Consider the following 14,766-nt stretch of genomic DNA (forward strand, 5'->3'; position numbering starts at 1 on the left):
AAACATACACATGTATACCAAAGCATTTATTGCGTGATAATGCGAATTTGATAATCGTGTTTAAACAAGATGATCTGAATTTAAGACATATATTTAACGATCACGTCGGAAGTGACATTAGTTTTGAAGATTTCAAAAAAATTTGTCATGAATGCTGGAAGGAAAAGTATGGATTTCTAACGATTTCCAAGGATAGCAAAATTCACTCTGGAAGATACAGAAACGACTTTCATATATTTATTCAACCTTAATATTAGTTAATGTATTTGCAAATGTTAATTTATATTAGTGCACCTACAGCCATGGAGGAGGAAATGCTGGAACGGCTTGTTAAGTCCAGAAATGTTTTGAAAAAGAAATTTCAAAGCATTAAAATGGGCGAAGAAGCTAAAACTACAGAATTGAAAAACACTTTCAAATCAATAACGGAGCCAATAAACAAACTATTAAAGCTTTAAACTGAAAATACTTCCAAAATGATTATGCCTAAGAAAGAGAAAATGGAAATGTACAGAGATTCTATTATTACAAGTACACCCTTAAAAATTATAAACCAGATGTTAAGTTAGATTCCAATGTATTGGAGGAGTTAAAGCATAAAGTAGATTACACACAAAATTTCGATTCCTTTAATATATCACAAGGCGACGATAAATTTTATTCCAACAATGAGGAACCTATGAATCTATCATTCTTGAAGAAAATTAAATAAACTAGATGTAGTCTATGGTCCACACAAAGATAACAATGGAGAATTGAGATTTGGGGACCAACCACTCAAAATAAGCGATGAAAAGATTATGATTGGAAATAAAAATTGGGCATTAACACCCGGTTTGTTTGAACTGTTCTTTTATCAAGACCCCAAGAACTATGATCATGCAGAACTCGATATTTACAAAACAATATTATTAGACACAAATGCGCATAGAATAAACTATGAATCTAATGGACGAATAAAGTCCAACAGGGGACAAAAATATAAGAAAATAATAAAAAATATAATAGAGGATACTCACAGCGGCAAAGGCTTACTGACAATAAATCCTGGTAAACCCAACTATATATACTGGGACGATCCCAACGAATTGATAAAACGATTAAAGCTGTTGTTGGCATCACAACAAGCCGGAAACAATAACCATACTAATGAAATTGTTTCTATTATCGAGGAACTGCGAGAAGGAAATATAATATATTAAATAATACTCTCAAGGAGCATACAACACATGACTGTTGATAAGTTTGGACATCATTACAATCAGAAAAACCAATCAATAGCAGTGAGAGAAAATGTTTCGAGATTATTGGGAGTCAATATTGATGAAGATAACAACCTTAACGTGCAAAATAAAAAGATTAGGAATGTTGCACCTCCAGCAGAAGGAGCAGATGCGGTAAACCAAGCTTACGTACATACGCAAATCAAGTACATACAAGAAATTTTAAAGAAAAAATTCATTCAAGAGTGCACCTACCTAAGAGAAGAAATATCATAACTCAAACGTTCACAAAACGAAATATTTAAAGCCTTATCGCAAGCTCCATTCAACTCACCCGCTTTAATATATCATACCGAATAAAACAATGAAAAAGCGGGATTTAGTAAATGAACTTCATCATCAAGCACGAAAAAGGGTTATTACAAAAACGGCAACTGATGTTTCTATGGCTTTTGAAAAAATCTTACAAAGAGGAATAATTCCAAAAAATTTGCAAACCGATGATGGAAAAGAATTTTTCAACAAAGATTTTAAAAAAACTAATGCAGAAATATTTCACAAACCGCTACTACACATATAGTTTATTGAAGGCCTCAATTGTTGAGCGTTTTAATAGAACTTTGAAGTCGCTAATGTGGAAAGAGTTTAGTTAATAAAACACCTCATCGAACAATAAAAATTGACCCTTTTCAAGTAAATTCATCGAATGAGAAGGCATTGTTGCAATCTGCTTATAACCACATAAAACTTTTTAGGAGACAAAACTTTTGTGTGGGTGATCATGTACGCATTAGCAAATATAAACATCAATTTGAAAAGGGATACACACCAAATTGGACTACGGAAATATTCAAGATAAGAACAGTAAGAATAACAAACCCCGCTACTTATTTATTAGAAAACTATGAAAGGAATCCCATCCAAGGATGTTTCTACAAAGAAGAACTTTTATCCACAAAATATCCCAACACGTATTTAGTTGAGAAAATTTTAAAAACAAAAGGTAATAAAGTCTTGGTTAAGTGGCTGGGATTCTCAGACAAACATAACTCATGGATAGATAATAATCATATCACATATCATATCATTAATATGTAGATATACATATATACAAGCATATATTTAAATAAATAAAAATCCATATATATAAGTATGCATATTTTGTATTTAAATTATTACGGCAAAGAATTTTGCAATGTCAAGAACGTTTACTGTGTCCGGTAAATCTCCAATTCTACATTTACCCCCAATTGAATTGGGAAATAGTAGTTATGAGTGTTGCCTAATAGATTTCCAATCATACAATTCAATACCCAATGTGAATAATGATAACAATCTCTTTCACATTGGAGACAATATTATAAAAATATATCCTATAAATTGCAAGATATTGCGAATTACTTGGAAACGGAATATAAAACTATCCACTAGAATAGATCCATTGAAATTAAGGCGAATAATAATACGCTAAAAGTAGAAATTTTCTCATGATCCTATTTACTTTGATAAAGAAAAATCTATAGGCAAGCTTTTTGGTTTCACCGAAAAAATCTTAGAATCTGGGAAAAAACATACTTCAAACCTTCAAGGCGACATTTTAAAGGTTAATGCCATACAAATACACTGCAACATTGTAACTGAATCATTCATGAATGGGTCGCCAACGCATATTCTACATGAATTTGCTCTTAATATTCCTCCGGGATATAAATTGGTGGAGAGACCGATGAATCTCATTTATTTACCAGTGAACGTCAAAGAAATCGGTCGTCTGGAGATAAAGATAGTAGATCAAGAAGGTCGCTTTATAAATTTTAGAGAAGAAGAAATCACGCTACGTATTCATATAAGACCAATGCAATCATGATTATCTACAATAAATACAATCATAAACAAATACCAAGACACATTCATCATAAAGTTGTCAAACCGACAAGACCTACAATTTCAAAGGAAAATAAAGAGTTCTTGAAACTTATTAAGCTTAAAGTCAAACCAAATGTCTGAAATACTTAACATTAATGAGCGGCCACAGCTATGTTCCATATATTCAATCATTTAAAAATAATGATGAAATTCGGATAAGTATACAAAATCAGGATCTTTACATACTTCCATTGGAGAGTTATCTATTAGCAAGGGAAAAGTTTCTCAAAATGCAAGACTTGTGTGGGATACATGTTTGATGAAATTCGCTAAGAAATAAATGGAGTTGAAATTGATCGTACTCGTTATCTAGGAATAACTACAGAAATTAAAAATTGGATTTCTCTAAGCGAATCCGAAAGAAAAGTTATGAGCAAAGCGGGATGGAAAGCTGATAATGATTTATCAGTAGGCTACTTTAATTTTTGTGTACCCTTAAACCGTCTACTAGGGTTCGCAGAGGACATTGATAGAGTAATTTGCAACAGCAAGCATGACTTGATTCTTTTGCGTAGTGCCAACGATAAAAATGTGTGTTATTCAACCATGGATACGGAGGAAATTAAACTCACCATAACAAATGTTGTATGGAAAGTACAACACATTCAATTATCAGACTATAGAAAAATCAGTTTCTTGAAAACTATCAAGGATGGAAATCGTTGCCTTTAGCATTCCGCAGCTGGGACTACTACTTTAATCCAACTTTTTCTGGTGGAAGACAACACAGTTAGAGTGTTAAATTGTCTGTCAATTATGAAAGACCACGATATGTTGCTTTGATTTTTGAAAAACAACAAGCTGCAACATTGCGAACTTAAAAACATCAAAGTTCACTTGAACTCTGAAACCTATCCTTACGATGATTTGAATGTAAATTTCGAAGAAAATGGCTATGCAGTACTATATGACATGTATACAAAGTTTCAACTATCATATTACATGAGGGAGCCACAACCACTTCTTACATATGCAATTTTTAAAGACAAGCCCATTGCCGTTATTGACATTAGCAATCAAAACGAAGCTGTTAAGAATGGACCAATCGATTTAAAAATCCAATTTGAAACCAATAAACCAATTTCACAAAACACTTCTGCGTACTGTTTAATTATCCATGATCGTCTGGTCGAGTACGTTCCATTAACAGGAATTGTACGAAAAGTAGTATAATTTATTTTATACTCACCTTTGCAAGAATATTTCAAAAAAAAAAACGCAATTTACATAAATTTATATACAAAAATATTTTGTTTTATTTTCTAATAAGAATAGTTAAAGTTAGTTAGAATATAATACACTACTTAAAATATAATACACATATATTTACTTAAAGATTAAACATTTTGTGTTGCGAGAAAATATTAATATGATGACATTTGTAGTGAGTAAAGGCAATTAAATTAATATTATTACTATGCTCTTTATCCATATATTGAAATTTAAATCATAAATGAATTTATATTTTAATCCAAGTCCATTGAGACAGATTCATTTGAGTTATTTAAATTTGTTTCATGAAGGTTATTTAATCTATAGTGGCCCCAAGCATAGGTGTGAATACCATCCTCTAGAATAAATCGTTCATCATCTTGATGGCTTAGCGATATTTTAGTAATTTTGTCTGTATATATTGTATGCTGCCTTGACCTAAACGAAAACATGGTACCGTAAAAAACCTTTTTGTTATTAAGACATTCTCGATATTTATCTATAGTATACTTTTTTAGGACCGACTTTTTAACACCCTTAGATTTTTTTACTTCTTCGCTATCAACTACATTGATGGCATACATTTTAGGACGAAGGCCTACAGATTCAACCATTGTTTTTCCGTCATTCTCATCTTTCATCACGCCAAGTTTTTTCTAATTAATAAGAGGACGTGTCAAATCTAGCCAATATTTCATCTAAAGATAATTCGGAATACAAATTCCGTCCGTAAAATGTTAATATGAACGAATCTGTATCCATATAATTTAGATTAAAATCCTCACCAAATTTCACTTTTAGAAAATCATACAGAAAATCATACATCACCCACTTTGATAAATCTAATATGCAGAACCCTAAGTACAATGGTCTATCATATTTTACTCTGACATTCCTAATTTGAATACCAACCATATTTTCGGAGAATATTGAAAGGCTGTGAAAATTTGGCTTCGAGATTAATTTACTAGCAACATTCCTTCTTCTTTGATTTGCCTCATCTACCCACATTGTCACTATTTTCACCGTTTTTCTTTTGCCGATATTCTCCATTGTCTTACCGAATGAAGAGTTATTCAATAATTTAAAAAAAATCTTTTTCAAAGGCGTTTTCAGCCTTTTCCCTATGTTCAGTATGTAAGGAGCTAACCAAGCTCTTTGTGTGAAAGTCAAAACTCTATGGACTTTCTTAAGAATTAGTCCATGTTTCAGATATTGCTTAAATAATTTGTAGTGTATGGCGTATGATGTTCTGTCAGTAAAATCTGCAATCAGTTTTTCGGTTTTTGAGCCCTCAACACACTTTTTCTCCACCAAAAAAGGCAAATCGTTATGTTTGTCGTGAAGGTGCGGTGGATATTCAATATCAACCTCTAAAATAAAAGCAGTAGGAGCGTTGTCAGGAATAGATAATAATACAGCTGGATCAGTGAATTTCTCCATTTCATAACCCTCCACCCATCTAAAATCTTTTTCAGAGAGACACTCAGTCATAACTGTACCATATAAATTATTTACATCCAAATAATAGATATTTATCTCTGGTTTGGCACTATTATAATTGGGAGCATCTTCATTATTTGCTACCGAGTGTCTGTTGGAACACTGGGTAAGCCCTCCCCGAATACCATTTTTGCAGAAATTGTCCAAGTCTATATCTATGAGTAGCTTAAGTTCGACTTTAGTACATAGTAGCATTGCATCCCAAGATAGAGATGGTGCTGTGAAATATTGACAAGGGTCCAGTTCGTGAATTCACATACATAAGCTCCTGAAATTTTCAAATACGTCTGCTAAAAGCAAGACATCTGTTTTTAAGTACAAATACATGTAGTCTTGCATAGTTTGACATCGAAAATGTGACCAAACATTTGTTGCATGCCTATAATCGTCTGACGAGCATTCAGTATCTGTCAACTTATTATAAAATTGGTCTATATGGGGAAGTTGTTACTCCTTCAATTTTTCAAATGATGAAATATATTCGTAGGGAAATACCCCTTTCCTAGTCATAAGTGCGAATGCTTCATCATCAGGAAAATGAGATCTGACAGCAACAAAAGAATCTCGAGATAAATTACTTGCTAATTTATCCAAACTAATAGGCATAAATCGAAAACTATCTAAGAAACGATGCTCTAATCTATTCATTTTCTTTTTTTTTTCTCTTTTTTGCCCGCACTTTCCCCTTTTTGCTGGAATTCCTCATCATCTGCCTCACTCAAATCTTCTTCTTCTCCTACAACAACTGTACTTTTTAAAGAACTAGAGTCGGTTGACTCGTTATCCATATTATTGAAATAAGACATTGAAATATATTTTTCTTTGTTTTGAGGTATGACTCTTATTTCACCTCCAAATTCAACTAATTCTTTAAAGAAGAGGTGACAGTCGTACGAAGAAAAATTGTGGAAATATATTGGAAGAAATTTAGGTAGATGATATTGCAGATTGCAATGGTTATGTACCGCACCTCGATATTGTCCCGTTAAATGACCATGATCTTTCACCCTATCGTTACCTAAAATATCGCCACATATACCACAATTGATGTCCCTAAGAAAGGCGTGTTAGAATATTCATAGGTTTCGTTTTGGTTAGGTAACTATCATACAAAAATTTACAATCCTGAATTAGTTCTTTCAGAAAAACATTTGCTGCATCGGGACCACTTTATATAAATAACTTATTTAAATTTTCATTAAAACTACATTTAATAAAATAACTAAAAGCACATGGAATATGCTTCTTTACCTTTTCCGTTTTTTTACTCGCCCCATTGTTCTCATCTTCCGGCATGTCTTCCAGTATGCTCTCGGAGTCAGCATAAATAACGAAAGGCACCTTTTCCTTTTTCTTGTGATTGACGAACTTCAATACAGCATCCTTTTTGTTCGGCAGGGTACAGACTACTTTTCAACACTGCTTTTTGTGAGTCATACATTTATTTTCATCGTGGAAACGTTGTAGGCAATCATAACAAAAATAAGCTTTCTCCTTACGACTTGTGAATTGAGACCGCATAAGACTGAAAAAAGAACAAATACATGATTAATAGAATATGGTTTTGATTGATAAGTTTTTTTTTTTTTTAATTACCAAGACATATCCATAACCAAAATGTAATGGAAATTTTCTTCATTGTGCAGCAATATTAAATTAATGTGATTGATCGCCTCCTTTGTTAAGTAATATGGACCAACGACCGACTTGTTTTCATAACCGAAAACATTTACGCTAATCTCTGGGTTGTTCATTTCAATTTTTTTTTATATATTTCAGACGCAATGGGAAATTTAATTGTTTGAAATTTAGCGATATTCTAGATTGCAGAATAATGACATCTTTGTGTATGTCTATGTTATATGAAGAGGTTATACTCGGATCACCATATGCGGTTTCTCCCAATGCGACAATCATACACCACTTAAAACAAAAGTCATCATAGTTTTTAATGTTTTATTATTTCGGAGTTGGAATATAATGTGAGCCACGGGTTAAGTTGGCTCTCAATACATTTGTCAAGTTTTAAAAGTTTCTCCAGGGCCCAATTAGACCCTCTTTCATGGAACTCTTCCGATTTAGCTATAATTTCGACACAAATTATCTCCCTTCTTCGACACAAATTATCTTCCAAATTATCTCCCATGGTTAATAGCAGATTTATTTTCATGCTGCTGCTTTAGTTTTTCTTGTTGTTGATCACGATTTTGTTTCATTACATGCTCATCTCCATGATGGTTCTCTAAGTGCAATTCTAAATCGTTTACACTTTCACATAAAACATCACAAAACATACAATGTTTTTTCATATGTTTCACAAATTCACTTTTTTCCTTGTAAGAAAGGCTGCATGACCAACAAATTGTTTGAGACATTATAAAAACTTTTTCAAAAATATTAAGAATCGATGCTTATTAATCTGCGACTTGTTGAGTACTGATCTTTCTTCCAATCCAATCAATACATTATTTACTACATTTTGTAAACAAATAGAAATTTCGGAATTCTATGATTGAAGCAGAATGTGTGATGAAACTCTGCAACAACGCTTCCCCCCCAAATTCTCATATCCATTTCACAGAAATCCAATTGTTAGTTAATGTAAACAATGGTGTTTCCTTCTTCAAATCCCTTCAATCTTCAATACCGAATTGATGCAGGGATTGTAATGTAAACAAATTCTCGATATAATGTATCAAAATGCCTGTCCACACAAGAAGAATTTGCTTTGATTGGCTACAGCAGCATTTTTAGTGTGTATATGCTACAACATTAATTTGTGGTTAGATGTCGCCTATATCGTTTCGAGGGAAATGACTGGAGAGCCATCTGGAAAAAATAATAAGAACAAGAAATAAGAACACACATCTTGTTGTTGTCTATGATACTAACCAAATTTGTAGCTGCTATATTCACTTCTCATATGGTGGATCTCTCTAGCCCCATTCGATATTATCATATTTCAATAGTTTTTGAGTGTGTCTATGCTACAACATAATTTATGGTTAGTATAGATATAACTCACCGTTAGATGTCGCCTATATCGTTTCGAGGGAAATAACTGAACATTTTTGAGTCACTAAAATTATAGACAAATTAAAATAAGGACAACGAAAAGTTAGTTTTGTCTTTTTATCTCATCATGTTTTGCATAGCCAACATGCTGATTTACGCGTTCAACCCACTCGACTTCGAAAACACATGTTATCGTTTTTCAAGAATTTCACTTGACTATTTCGGAGTTTTTCGATGTCATTACGTACTTTTCACAACAATAAACGGTGAGAGCATTTCTTTGTCTATATTTTCATTTATATTTTCATCTATGCTGAAATTAAAACCCCTGAAATATCAATAATTGTAGGATATTTGTCAATTGAAACTCTTCTATAATATATCACATTTATTGAAGTCGATTTCTTGAAATATATGTTTTCAAATATATTGATAAGCACATTTGACTGCAGTTATCAGCATGTTGACTATACAAAAGCATTCTGAGAGCCATCTAGACAAAATGATTTTCTAGGATACTTACCACTTTCAGATGTGTTTCTGCTATATTCACTTCTCACATGGTGAATCTCTTTAGCCCAATTCGATATGATCATAATACAGTTGTTTCGGAGGGTGTCTATGCTAGTGGTTAATATTAAAACTTGAAATTTCACCATCCCATACACAGTTTTGGATTGTGTCTGCGCTAAAGTTAGCGCCATCTAGTAGTTCATATTAAAACTAGCAACGCCAACGCCAACAGCCCCAATAAAATTTGCCGTGGTACAATTCAAAAGACAACATCCCCAATATAATTTGCCGTGGTACAATTCAAAAGACAGCATCCCCAATTAAATTTTCCGTGGTACAATTCCCAAGACAACATCCCCATTAAAATTCACCGTGCTAAATTTCCCCCAATCAACATCCCCAATAGAATTTGCCGTGGTACAATTCCCAAGACAACATCCCCATTAAAATTCACCGTGATGAACTTCCCACAATCAACATCCCCAATAGAATTTGCCGTGGTAAATCGTGGTGAATTCCCAACATCCCCATAAACACTCTACTAATTCCGGTGAATAATGTCGCCAAAATCATCAAAATACCGAATATCGTGAGGTACCGTTATATGGGGGCTATACGAAGACGTGGATCTTCACAGACAATTTTCTATCTTAGGCTGTAGTATCCATTATGAACTTTACATACCAAATTTGAAAGAATCCGGTTAATGAATTCGCTAAAATGATCAAAATACCGAATATCGGGATAACCGTTATATGGGGGCTATACGAAGATATGAACCTGCATAGACAATTTTCTGTCATTACGAACTTGAAATAGCAAATTCGAAACGATTCCGGTGAATATGTCGCCAAAATCATCAAAATGTCGAATATCGAGAGGTACCGTTATATGGGGGCTGTACGAAAACGTGGATCTGCAAAGACAATTTTCTATCTAAGACTGTAGTATCCATTATGAACTTTAAATACCAAATTTGAAAGAATTCCGGTTAATGAAATCGCTAAAATCATCGAAATGCCGAATATCGGTAGGTACCGTTGTATGGGGCCTATATGAAGATGTGGACCTGCACAGACAATTTTCGGTCTTAGGCTGTAGTATCCATTACGAACTTCAAATAACAAATTTGCATAAATTCCGGCGAATAAATTTGCTAAAATCAACAAAATACCGAATGTCGGGATGACCGTTATATGGGGGCTATACGAAGACGAGAACCTGCATAGACAATTTTCTGTCCTAGGCTGTAAAATCCATTACGAACTTGAAATACCAAATTCGAAACAATTCCGGTGAATAATGTCGCCAAAATCATCAAAGTACAGAATATCGAGAGGCACAGTTTTAAGAAGAAGTGGACATGCCCTGACAATTTTCTGTCTTAGACTGTAGTACCCATTATGAACTTTAAATACCAAATTTGAAAGAAATCCGGTTAAAGAGTTTGATTAAATCAGCAAAATACCGAATATCGGTAGGTACCTTTATATTGAGGCTATACGAAGACGTGGATAAATTCCGGTGAATAAATTTGCTAAAATCATCAAAATACCGAATATCGGGATAACCGTTATATGGGCTCAATACGAAGACGTGGACCTGCAACGACAATTTTCTGGCTTAGGCTGTACTAGCGATTACGATCTTCAAATACCAAATTTGAGATAATTCCGGTGAATGATGTCGCCAAAATCATCAAAATACCGAAGGTTATTTTTTAAGTTTCGCATTTGAATATTGAAATGGCTTATGACAAATGCTATGCAGGTCCATGTCGTCGTATAGCCCCCATATAACTGCCATTCCGATATTCGGTATTTTAATGATTTTAGCAAATTTATTCACCGGAATTGTTTCAAATTTGTTATTTGAAGTTCGTAATGGATACTACAGCTTAAGACAGAAAATTGTCTATGCACGTACACTTCTTCGTCTAGCCCCCATATAACGGTACCTCCAGCTATTCGGTATTTTGATGATTTTGGCGACATTATTCACCGGAATTGTTTCAAATTTGGTACGTGAAGTTCGTAACGGATACTACAGCCAAAGACATAAAATTGACTATGCAGATCCACGTCTTCGTATAGCCCACATATAACGGTACCTCTCGATATTCGGTATTTTGATGATTATAGCGACATTATTCACCGGAATTGTTTCAAATTTGGTATTTCAAGTTCGTAATGAATTTTACAGCCTAAGATAGAAAATTGTTTGTGCAGGTCCACGTATTCGCATAACCCCCATATAACGGTACCTCACGATATTCGGTATTTTGATGAGTTTAGCGAATTTATTCACCGGAATCGGTTCAAATTTGGTATTTGAAGTTCGTAATGGATACTACAGCCTACGACAGAAAATTGTCTATGCAGGTCCATGTCTTCGTATAGCCTCTATATAACAGTTCCTCTCGATATTCGGTATTTTTATGATTTTAGCAAATTTATTCACCTGAATTGTTTCAAATTTGGTACATGAAGTTCGCAATGGATAGTACAGTCTAAGACAGAAAATAGTCGGTGCAGGTCCACGTCTTCGTACAGCCTTCATCTAACGGTTCCTCCCGATATTCGGTATTTTGATGATTTTAGCGACATTATTCACCGGAATTGTTTCAAATTTTGGATTTGAAATTCGCCATGGGATAGTACAGCCAAAGACAGAAAATTGACTATGCAGATCCACGTCTTCTCATAACGGTACCTACCTATATTCAGTATTTTAATGATGTTAGCAAATTTATTCACCGGAATTGTTTCAAATTTGGTACTTAAACTTCAAGTATTCGGTATTTTGATGATTTTATCTACATTATTACCGATTTTTTTAGGTTTCGCATTTAAATATTGTAATGGCTTATGACAAATAACGGTACGTCCAGATATTCAGTATTTTGATGATTTTGGCGACATTATTTACCGGAATTGTTTCGAATTTGATATTTCACGTTCACAATGGATTTTACAGCCTAAGACAGAAAATTGTCTTTGCAGATCCACGTCTTCGTATAGCCCCCATATAACGGTACCTACCGATATTCCATATTTTGATGATTAAGGCGAACTCATTAACCGGATTTCTTCCAAATTTGGTATTTAAAGTTCATAATGGATACTACAGCCTAAGACAGAAAATTGTGTGTGAAGATCCACGCCTTCGTATAGCCCCCATATAACGGTACCACTCGATATTCGGTATTTTGATGATTTTAGCTACATTATTCACCGGAATTGTTTCGAATATGGTATTTCAACATTCACCGGTATTTCATCAAATTTCATGTGAAGTTCGTAATGGATACTGCAGCCTAAGACATAAAATTGTCTTTGCAGGTCCACGTCTTCATATAGGCCCCATACAAGGGTACCTCCTGGTATTCGGTATTTTTATGATTTTATCTACATTATTACCAATTATTTTTTAAGTTTCGCATTTGAATATTGTAATTGCTTATGACAAATGTAACCTCTGCATGTCCTTATCGTCGTATAGCTCCCATATAACGGTACCTCCAGATATTCGGTATTTTGATGATTTTGGCGACATTATTCACAGGAATTGTTTCAAATTTTTACTTAAAGTTCGTAATGGATACTACAGTCTAAGACAGAAAATTGTCTGTGCAGATCCACGTCTTCGTATACCCCCATTTAACGGTACCTAGCGATATTAGGTAATTTGATGATTTTAGCGAATTCATTAACCGGAATTCTCTCAAATTTGGTGTTTAAAGTTCATAACGGATACTACAGCCTAAGACAGAAAATTGTTTGTGAAGAGCCACGTCTTCGAAAAGTCCCATATAACGGTACCTCTCGAATTTCGGTATTTTGATGATTTTAGCACCTTATTCACCGGAATTGTTTCGAACTTGGTATTTCACGTTCGTAATGGATTTTACAGCCTAAGACAGAAAGTTGTATATACATGTTCAGGTCTTCGTATAGCCCCCATATAACGGCCATCCCGATATTCGGTATTTTGTTTATTTTAGCAAATTTACTCACCGAAATTTATCCAAATTTGTTATTTGAAGTTCGTAATGGATACTACAGCCTAAGACAGAAAATTGTCTGTGCAAGTACACGTCGTCATAAAGGCCCCATACAACGGTACCTCCCAATATTTGTTATTTTGATGATTTTAGCAACATTATTCACCGGAATTGTTTCGAATTCGGTATTTCACGTTCGTAATGGATTTTACAGCCTAAGACAGAAAATTGTCTATACAAGTTCACGTTTTCGTATAGCCCCCATAAAACGGTACCTCCTGATATTCGGTATTATGATGATTTTATCTACATTATTACCGATTTTTTCTTACGTTTCGCATTTGAATATTGTAATGGCTTATGACAAATGTTACCTATGCAGGTCCATGTCGCTGTATAGCTCCCATATAACGGTACCTCTCGAATTTCGGTATTTTGATGATTTTAGCACCTTATTCACCGGAATTGTTTCAAATTTGGTACTTAAACTTCAAGTATTCGGTATTTTGATGATCTTAGCGACATTATTCACAGGAACTGTTTCAAATTTGGTATTTGAAGTTCTTAATGGATAGCACAGCCTAAGACAGAAAATTGTCTACGCAGGTACACATTTTCGTATAGCTCTCATATAACAGTACCTCCCGATATTCGGTATTTTGATGATTTTAACAAATTTATTCACCGGAATTGTTTTAAATTTGGTATTTGAAGATCGTAATGGATAGTAATGCCTAAGACAGAAAATTGCCTGTGCAGGTCCACGTCTTCGTATAGCCCCCATATAACGGTACCTCCCGATATTTGGTATTTAATGATTTTAGCGTCATTGGTGTTTGAAATTCGTAATGGATACTACTTTTTTATACAGAAAATTGTCTGTGCAGGTCCACGCCTTCATATAGGCCCCATATAACGGTTCCCCCTGATATTCGATAATTTGATGATTTTATCTACATTATTAAAGCTTTTTTTAAGTTTCGCATTTGAATATTGTAATGGCTTATGACAAATATTGCTTATGCAGGTCCATGTCGTCGTATAGCCCTCATATAACGGTACCTCCCGATATTCGGTATTTTGATGATTTTAGCGAATTTATTCACCGGAATTGTTTCAAATTTGGCATTTGATGTTCGTAATGGATACTACAGTCTAAGATTGTCTTTGCATGTCCACGTCTTCTCATAACGGTACCTCCCGATATTCAGTATTTTAATAATTTTAGGAAATTTATTCACCGGAATTGTTTCAAATTTGCTACTTGAACTTCAAGTATACATTATTCACAGGAATTGTTTCAAATTTGCTATTTGAAGTTCTTAATGGATAGTACAGCCTAAGACAGAAAATTGTCTATGCAGGTACACG

This window comes from Musca domestica, unplaced genomic scaffold (genome assembly GCF_030504385.1).
Source record: "Musca domestica strain aabys unplaced genomic scaffold, Musca_domestica.polishedcontigs.V.1.1 28, whole genome shotgun sequence".
Taxonomy (NCBI): Eukaryota; Metazoa; Arthropoda; class Insecta; order Diptera; family Muscidae; genus Musca; species Musca domestica.